Consider the following 9,695-nt stretch of genomic DNA (forward strand, 5'->3'; position numbering starts at 1 on the left):
ATAATTAACGGCTTGACATGTTGGGCAGGACTGGACATACGCCCTTGTTAACTTTTGCAGTTCAGGAAAGTAGACTGCCTCGCGTACGCGTTGAGTAGTTTTTCGAATACCAGCATGAGAAGCTAAAGGGCTGTCATGGAGCTCTTGCAGGATATTTAATCTAAGACTAGCTGGGATAACAGGTCGAAATTCGTTGTTGGAATTCGTAGTTTTTGTATAAAATAATAGACCATCTATTAGTTCGTAATGGGCCGCCCTATTTCTTATCGCCACAATATCTTGGTGGCTAAAATTTTCAGGATCCTTCAAATACTCATAAATACTTCCAAACTCAGGATCCTTACCCAGTTCGGTTATTACGGTTTCTCGGGAATTTATTGTACACGATGTCAGCATTGCAACTTTTACGGTATTAACCTGTTCGTCTAATTTAATTCGTGACAGGGCATCTGCTACGATATTTTCCTTTCCGGGGGTATGCTTGATGACCAGATTATATTCTTGCAGCTTGAGTGCCCATCTTATTAACCTTGGGGATAAATTTTTTCCAGAGTACAATCTAGTTACCGCCGCATGATCAGAATATACTGTTATCGGCGCCTTTCCAAAATAGACTCGGAACTTTTGCACTGCTAACAGAACTGCAAGTGCCTCTCTCTCGGTCGCGGAATAGTTTCTTTGTGTTTGATTTAAAGTTCGGCTAAAAAATGCCACTGGCTGCTGATTTTGCGAAAGTACCGCTCCTACCGCATAATCCGAAGCATCCGCTGAAATTTCTAAATTTTCATCCTTTTCAGGAAATTTCAACACAGGGGCTTGCGTTAATGCTTGTTTTAATTTTTCGAAAGCACTATTGGCTTCGGCCGTCCACGAGAATCTTGCCTTTTTCCTTTTTAATTTTAACAATGGCTCAGCGATAGCCGCAAAATCTTTTATAAAGGACCTATAATATGAACAAAGTCCTAGAAAAGAAGAGAGCTTCTTTGCCGTGTTTGGAGTCGGATACTTTTGTACAGCGATTATTTTTGATTCATCTGTCTCGATCCCTTTTTGCGATATTTTGTAACCTAAATATTTTAATTCAGGGGCTGCAAATTTGCATTTTTCGACATTAACTTTTAGACCGGCCTCATTTAATAAAGAAAACACCTGTCTTAAATCCTGTACATGTTGGTCTAGATTATCACTAGTAATAATGATATCGTCTAAATAGATAAATGTGGACTTTCCGAGAACAGGTCTTAACACAATGTCCATGCATCGCTGAAATGTTGCTGGGGCGCCTGAAAGGCCAAACGGCATTCGCAAAAATGCATAAGTGCCAGACTTGGTTATAAAAGCAGTCTTAGGCACGTCCTCAGGCCTGATCCCTATTTGAAAATAACCATTCGTTAAGTCTAAAGTTGTCATAGATTTGGTTGATTTTATGTTCCTTAAAATTTCTTCTATAATCGGTAACGGATATACCGGATATTTCGTTATGGAATTTAATTTACGGTAATCAATAGCGAATCTCCACCTTTTTGGATGCTCCAAAGGATAATCATTATTTTTCTTACATAAAACCACCGGACTAGCATAACTACTTGAGATAGGCGTTACGATCTTTTTACGTAGCATATCGGTAATATGCCATTCTATAATTTTTTCCTTATTCTTATCATACCGGTATGGTTTTTGACGAACCGGCAATGCATCTCCGGTGTCAATACTATGGTTAGTAACCTGGGTAAATCCTGGAATATCACTAAATAAGGAAGCAAATTCACTTACCACTTGTCGGATTCTATCTTGCTCGTCATTAGGCAGGTGGTCAAGATTTAACCTTGGCGGTTCAACCTTTTCTACACGCACTGGTTTCATCGTCAGCTTAAGAGACGCTTCATTAAAATCCAGTGTAGCTTGTGCGTCTGAAAGAAAGTCTATTCCTAGTATTAAGTGTGCTTGCAAATTCTTTACTATAAAAAACATCACCTTTACTTGTTCGTCCTTGATACGGATGTACAAAGGTACTTTACCTATGCACTTACATTTTCCTCCTTGCGCATCTAACACTGTCGTATTATCCGAATTATATATGCGGTATTTGCGAAAATACTTCCTAAAAAAATCTTCTGCCACACAGGAACACTGCGCGCCTGTATCCAGGAGTGGCTGGGATATTATTCACCCACACTTCAATCTTCGGAAGAGTCAAATTTTTCACCATTACTGTATTTAACTTGTAGGGGTTTTCATGGCCTTCGGATTTCCGCACCCTCCCGTCAGCAGAAATCCGTTTTAGTTTAAATCCTTTTTTGTTTCCATGCTTTCCTTCTTTTTCCACTGGCCTTGAGACTTTTTTCCTGGGTTGCTATTGAACTGTCGACGTTCGACGGCTGTTTTTGAATGCTCGGGTTTCCTTGCCCACTGATTCGCTTTTTCTCCGTAGCCATGTGCTTGAGTTTGCTGTAGTCTTGGCGTACCAAATTGGTTTCGCTGTTGATATTGGCGTCTTCTTTCGACGTCCGCCGTTCTTCTACTTTCAAACTGGATTGCTAGCTCAAATAATTTTTCCAGTGTAGTCGGATTTCTCAATTCAATAAAGTCTTGCACTTGGGGTAGTAACCTCGGCAAAATCACTTGAATTATTTCAGGATCCGGACGGTTTCCATACAAGAGCTTGAAAACGTGAATTTTTCTTAAAATAAAACTCCTGAGGTTTTCCATTCTTTGTTGATATATACTGAAAAGTTCTGTTTCTAATTTCGCACGATCCCTTACAACAGGGAAGGCTTTTAGTAGGGCAGTCTTGAAATTTTCGTAGGTATAGGTGGGACTTCCTGCTTGACCCAAGAGACTTCTGCCGATACATTTGAACCAGTTAAGCGCTTGGCCCCTCAAAGCGCTGGTAGCTAAGGTAACTTTTTGAAACTCGTGCACGGGGTAGAGCATGAAGTGGTCATCCAATTTTTCCAAAAAACTGGTTACCTGTGAGTTTCCATTAAACGTTGCTTCTGGTTTCATCGAAGCGCGCATGGTCTGGACAATATACCCAAATCCTTCCAGGGCGGCAGCTGGCATTTCTGGATTCTGAGCTGTTTCTGCAGGCAGCACAGGTTCTTCTTGAAACTCGGCCATGGTTATTCTTCGTCGGGCGCCACTATCAGGTTCAATGTTTCTTCTAACCTTCTTCGGAAACATACAATGACCTGACTAGAACAGAGAGCTTACTAAATCTATGTTCACTAATTGTAGTAAGTAGACAGGATACAGACGAAGGGTATACAAAACCCTTTATTTTTTTCTTTATATACAATGACTTCCGTACTTCGGAATACAATGACCCTCCACTCGGGGTCTAACTTAAAAGATATCAAAATAAAACTAAACTCTAATTTAACTTTAGAATAAGATTGGCCTTATAATAACAGGAAGCGTATGTAGCACAGAGACTGTGAACACTACAATACGTTTAATTTATCAAGAGGATTAAAACCTCTGGCCTGGAAGGCAAAGTAGCAACTGCGTAACTTCTAAGGTAAGCGGCCTGCTTCGAACTCACGGCTTCCTCTCTTCTGCTTGGCAAAAAGGCCACACTTAAATACTTGGCGTTCGCCAGACAACTTTGCATAAACTCCTTCACGCTTATAATTCTGGCCGGAAGTAGAAAATAAGAAGTGATAGTAAAGATTTAAAATAAAATAAACGTTAGTAAAACTTAAGATCCTTACAATAGCCTTGAACAGCATGTCCGCTCGTGGATAACTAAAAACAGTAACATTTCCATACTTCGGATACACATACCATTGCTGTCCTAGCTACTTTAGTAAGCTTTGAAAATCGCTATGCCAGTTATGTTTATTGCATGTGCCCTATTCCGGCCTGCAGAGGTATATGCCCATTTTTTCTAGCTTCTCCATTATGCTTTTAAGCTTTTGCCGCGTGCCTCGATGTTTTACGAGGAGGCGTTTCAAAAGCAGAACATTGGTGGTTGGGAATTTGATGTGCCATTCTGCTATTAAAGGGCACTCTAGTGGTCTGGTGAGCCCAAGTTGTCACAGACACACATATTAGTTGCTGCTAGATCCCTTTTTGCAAAGTATGTCGGAAAGGGGCCGTGGCCTGTTATATATCTCGTGAGGTAGGGCGCTGTGATGAGCCGGTCCACCTTCACCTTGGGCAGGAACTCATAAGCTCTACGGCCTTGCGGGATTTGGTTCCATTCTTTCTGACAGTTTCCAATGCCAGTCTCCTCTATTTGCCTCTGCAGGCATGACCGAGGCAGGGGCATATGAATCTGCTCCGTTTCCTCACTTTGGGCAGCCTCCTTGGCAAGAGCGTCTGCTGCTTCCTTTCCCTGGATTCCGGCGTGCGCCTTCTCCCACGAAATTTGGATTCATATTGACTTTTCTTGTAGACGGAGGACTTTTCGCAGGTGCGAGATTATTGAGAGAGTTACTGAAGAGGGTTATTGACAGCATAAATGCTTGAGAGTCTGTCTGTAAATATCGTAGCTCGGCAACTACTTCTGCTTGGAACACTGAGTTCTGTGCGCCCAGGCGGCCCTTCGATTCCTTTGCTATGTTTCCACCTATATAGGCTATAAAGGCTCTGCCTACAGCATTATCATTTTTTTTTCAATCGTTCAAAAACCATGGACCACATGTTTTCTATCGGCGAAAGATCCGGAGAGCGAGCCGGCCAGGAAAGCAATTCAATCTGGCGATTGACGAAGAACCCTTGGACAATGCGTCCCACGTGTGGTCGCGCATTATCCTGTTGAAATATGGCTGTGGGCAATCCCTGAAAGTAAGGAAGGACAACTGGCTCCAACAGCTCGGAGATGTAGCGCTGGCTGTTTAAAGTACAGGCAATGCGTACTAGAGGAGTGCGAGAGTGATATCCAATACCGCCCCATAACATAATACCCGGTGGAGGACCAGTGTGGCGGTGCATAACGCAGCTGTGCAGCATCCTCTCTCCACGGTGTCTCCAGACTCGAATAACCATCGTGGTGTTGCAGACAAAAGCGTGACTCGTCAGTAAAGACAATTTCATTCCATTCTACCGTCCACATCCTTCTTTCATCGCACCATTGGCGGTGAAAACATCTGTGGATCTGCGTCAAGGGTAGACGACTCTGCCACACTGCTGTAAACGGTGTCGAGTGGTACGCGTAGACACTGGATGATGCGTTACAGACTGAATGTGCTGCGTTGTGGTTCGTGATGTGACTGAGCGATCCGTCACTGTCATGCGCACAATGTTCCTGTCATCACGTGAAGTGGAGCACTGAGGTGGATGCGATCGAACACGTCGGTCCGTCGCATCCTCCTGCATCCAGTGGTCACATATCCGCATTACAGTTGTTTGGTTTCGTCTAACACGACTACCGATTTCAATCAAAGATAATCCACACTCTCTGTAGGCCACTATCCTTCCTCTGTCGAACTCGGATACTTGATCAAACGATGATCGCGGTTTACTACGAGGCACAATTTTTTGTTTTTTGGAAAAAACCACAAGAAAAACACAACTTGAAATCGTCGAAAATTCCAAGCCTTAAATAGCGCTTTGAAGTGTTGTTACAGGCGCGCGTGATGTGCGTTTGCGCTGAAATTCTGATCATTTGCATATCTCACCTCCGCTAATGCATGTTGTAAATTTCATGCTTCCTTCAGGGTGTTGCATTTACGGTGGCCAGCAGTGTAGATTAAGAATGTATTGTTACGCTTTTTGTATTTATTTTAGTTATGTTTAGTACTATTTAATAAAATTGTTTTATAAAGTATTTTTCCCGCCTTCCTGGCATGCCTTCATGGTTTGGTGATCTGCACGCTATTCGCGTATTTCAGAAGTCCGTGGTTCGATTTCAGGAGAAGGGGTACTCATTTTTCACTTCTCCTGCTTCCAAAAAATACCTAATGTCTCTACACTGGCGCCCGAACTAAAAGGGAGCTGGATGATGATTCTTCACACCCAGGATTTTGCGACTTAGTCCCCTAAAAAAACCAAGTCGCCCTTCTAAAAGGGATTTATATAAGGTATTTCTGTCACCGACCTAGCATGCCTTCGTGGTGTGGTGGTCTGCAAGCTGGGCGCATAATCCAGAGGTCCATTGTTCGATTCCCGGCGAAGGCGTTGGTCATTTTTCACATGTGCTGCTTCCAAAAATACCTAATGTCTCTACAGTTTTATTTCCTCGTGCAATGCAGCACGCGACTTAGTTGAGGAGGAAGCTACGAAAAAAAAAATAAAAAATACAAGAGCACGCTCATTTAATAAATATATATCTCTTAATTGTACGCTTTTGCTTCCCGGAGAAAAATCAAGAAAGTACCAGAATATTCTCGTGCTGATTAAAAAGATTATAAAAGTGGGAGGAAAACATCTCAATTCGGTTGTCTACTTTTCGTTGTTAATGACTGTAACGAATTGGCGGTGAAATCGGATTAGCTTTATTTGTTGTATATATATTAGTATGTATTATAAATTCTTTTGAACGTTTTAGTAGTTTAAAAGATAACAACTGTCAGATACTGTGATATTGTTCTAAGGAAATTTAAGCATTTTGCTTTTATTTGTTGTGATGGGAATAAATTTAATTCACTTTTCATCGGTCTTTTGCACTCAATGTATTACGAAACCGTACGCACGTAACAGTATGTTACTTAAAATTGAGACTAAATATGTATACATTAAAGAAATTTGAAGTATTGTTTTAATCAAAACAAACAAAAAAAAAAAAAAAAAAAAAAAAAAAAAAAATCTGAAAGCTTTTTTAGACTTTACATTACACCAAAAGGGGCGTTTTCTTAATGCTTTGTGTGTTATCTATGTTTATTAAATATCATGGTCTTCGCACTTAAACCATAAAATTTAGTTCAAGAGCAATAGCGCAAAATAATATTAAAATAAACATATCTTTAGAATTAGCAATGCGCAGTCTCACGCGCTGAAGATAAAAATGTTTTTTTTTTTTTTTTTTCTGTACAACGTTACCATTGCTCGCTTTGAAATCGTTGAGTTTCTTAATCAAAAATTCTTAACAAATTCAGACAAAATATGAAATAGGTAATAAAACAAATTCCAAATTAGGGCTTCCAGGTGTCCATATTCGCTGGAGGATTACGTTATTTAAAATTGGATGGCTCTAGGTACCGTTTTCTTTTATCACAATGCGAGAAATGTACATATTTTTATGTAGATTCTTCATTATTTAATTTCTTTCAATATAATATAGGGCTGTAAAATTTGGTGGCAACAGTTTTAAAAGTGAATCAACGCAGAAAGCGAATCGACATAAAATACCAAAACGAAATTAATAGCTGTTTGGGCTAATAATGCAGGGCTCTAACACTTGGTGGCAACAATTTGAAAAGTGATTCGACGCAATATGCCAAAACGAGATTAATAGCTCTCTTGGGCTAACGTCCTTTAGAGTAAAAAATGAATTTAGTCACTTTATTGCGAATTCATTTTTTGCCTTAAGCTAAGAAACTTTTAGAAGATTATTTCAGAATTTTCGGATCTCTACATAATATTACATAATAAAACACTTATTGTTAAATAATAAAACACTTTGCCCGTTACATCATATTCGCACATAACCGTACATTAGAGTGTTGCCATTCAGTAAAATGTAAGATTTTTAGTTTACTTTTCGAATTAATTGATGCGTAATTGTTTAATAAACAGTGATTTAAAAGCAGTGAAACCTTTTTTTCTGAATTTCCTATTTTAACAATACATGTAATAAATAACGTAATAATTCTGTATTATAATTAATAAAAGATGTGTCTTAATTCTAATTAATAAAAGATGCTATATATATAAATAAAAGATGCAGAATTAGCTTCTCTTTCTACTTCCTTGTACGAAGTAAAAAAGTGTTGTAATTGCGAAAATTATTGGGTGAAATATTTCAACGAAAATATCCATTCTGACTGTATCGAATGCAATTTAACAAGGTTTTTTGCCTTACATCTGTACATATGGACAGAACATAGGACTCTTTTTCCCCAAACGAATTATATAACTGTTTTAAAATGGATTCAGAAGATACTTTTTCGTGGCGTCTGTACGTAGGTATGTATGTACAGCGCATAACTCAAAAATGACTAGCCTCAGAACGTTGAAATTTCGTATATAGCTCTGCCATAACATGCAGCTGCACCAAACGTACAAATATATATATAGACATATATCCACTCTATTACTCGGCTCCGTGAGATCAATTTTATTATTATTATATATTGGTAAATTGTACATTTTTTGCTTTAAAAATGACTGAAGTATGTTTTTCTTATCTTCCGGTTAAAGCTTATAATCTGCATGCAATCGTTATAGAATTATCAACAAATTAAAAGTTGTGTAAGTGCGGCTAAGCCTAATTTTTGTTTACCGTAGCAGCCATATTTGTTTACGTTTGAACATTAGCAGTATAGTGAATGAAGTCTTTTTGCACCTTCAATGTCATTTTGCAGAGTGGGACCAAAAGTAAACTTTGAGTTTTGTGCCCCGAACTATCTGCCTTCAAAGCCTGCTGACCGAAATGCGTGCTTTTGCGGAGATACTCTAATTTTAATTGTAAATTTCTTTAATTGTTTTAAACTGTATCTGATGTTTTATATTTTTCTGCTTTCTTCAATTTTTAATAAAGATATTTTGAGGTTTTAAGATTTTTTACCTTGTCGCGAAGAGAGAACTGAACGAATTGAATGAGAAATAATATATTTAATCGAATTCGAGGAAATAAGTTTAAATGAAGTGCAAGAATAAATGCGTATAATTCAATATTCCGTACACGAAAGTCATGTGGCGTACACATCAGATTTTTTATATACTAGAATACATACACTAGATTGAAGTATGGGATGCCCTGTTTTAAGAGCAGTATATTACGAATATATTTAAAAGTTTAGTTAGCAAAACTTTCACGCTGCAAAGAATCAGTTTCTGTCCTGGTGGAATTCATGAAGTATGATAATGAGCATTTTAGGAGATGAAATAAGATCTGCCGCCGCCTAGCGGAAACGAATGGTACTACTTGTCCGAACATGCAGATTGCCTTATTATCTTTTCATAATTAGGATGATTACTGAAAAGCTGCCTGAGAAGGGATTCTTAGAGATGATCATATCAGTTCGAAGCAGACGATTTTCAAATCCTGGAAGTCAGACAAAAGGAGAACCATCGAGAAGGATTTTTCATGCATGAAATACATTTACGGGAAACCTCATTCTCTATTAATTAATATCATTGCTATTTTTGTACTTATTATTATCGAATACATTTTAATTTTATAAAGAAAAATTCAATGATTATCATTGCATAGACGAGAATTAGGAATTAAATTGTATTTTTTTCCATTAAATTTTGGCTGAAGAAATATTCAAGAGGATGTCACGTTAAATGAGATGCATTCCCAAGAATATGCATTTAAATAAATTCCATCACGATAATTAATTCAACATCCACGAATGTTCTCGACAGGAAGTAATTAACTTCGTCAAGGAAGAAATCCCCAAACAAGTGAGTGAAAGGATATAATTAAGAAAATAGAATTTTGCCATAAAGAAATGAAGATTGCGAAACATGTTTGTAGCTTCTGAAATGCAAAGCGCTCCGTCAAAGTTCGTTATGATTAATTAAAATTTAGTACAAATTCTCAATGAATGTCCACGGACGTAGAATTGTGATTAAAAAGAATA

This window comes from Stegodyphus dumicola, chromosome 1 (assembly GCF_044657685.1).
Source record: "Stegodyphus dumicola isolate Sdum_Otavi_A_Nest chromosome 1, ASM4465768v1".
In the NCBI taxonomy this organism is placed as follows: Eukaryota; Metazoa; Arthropoda; class Arachnida; order Araneae; family Eresidae; genus Stegodyphus; species Stegodyphus dumicola.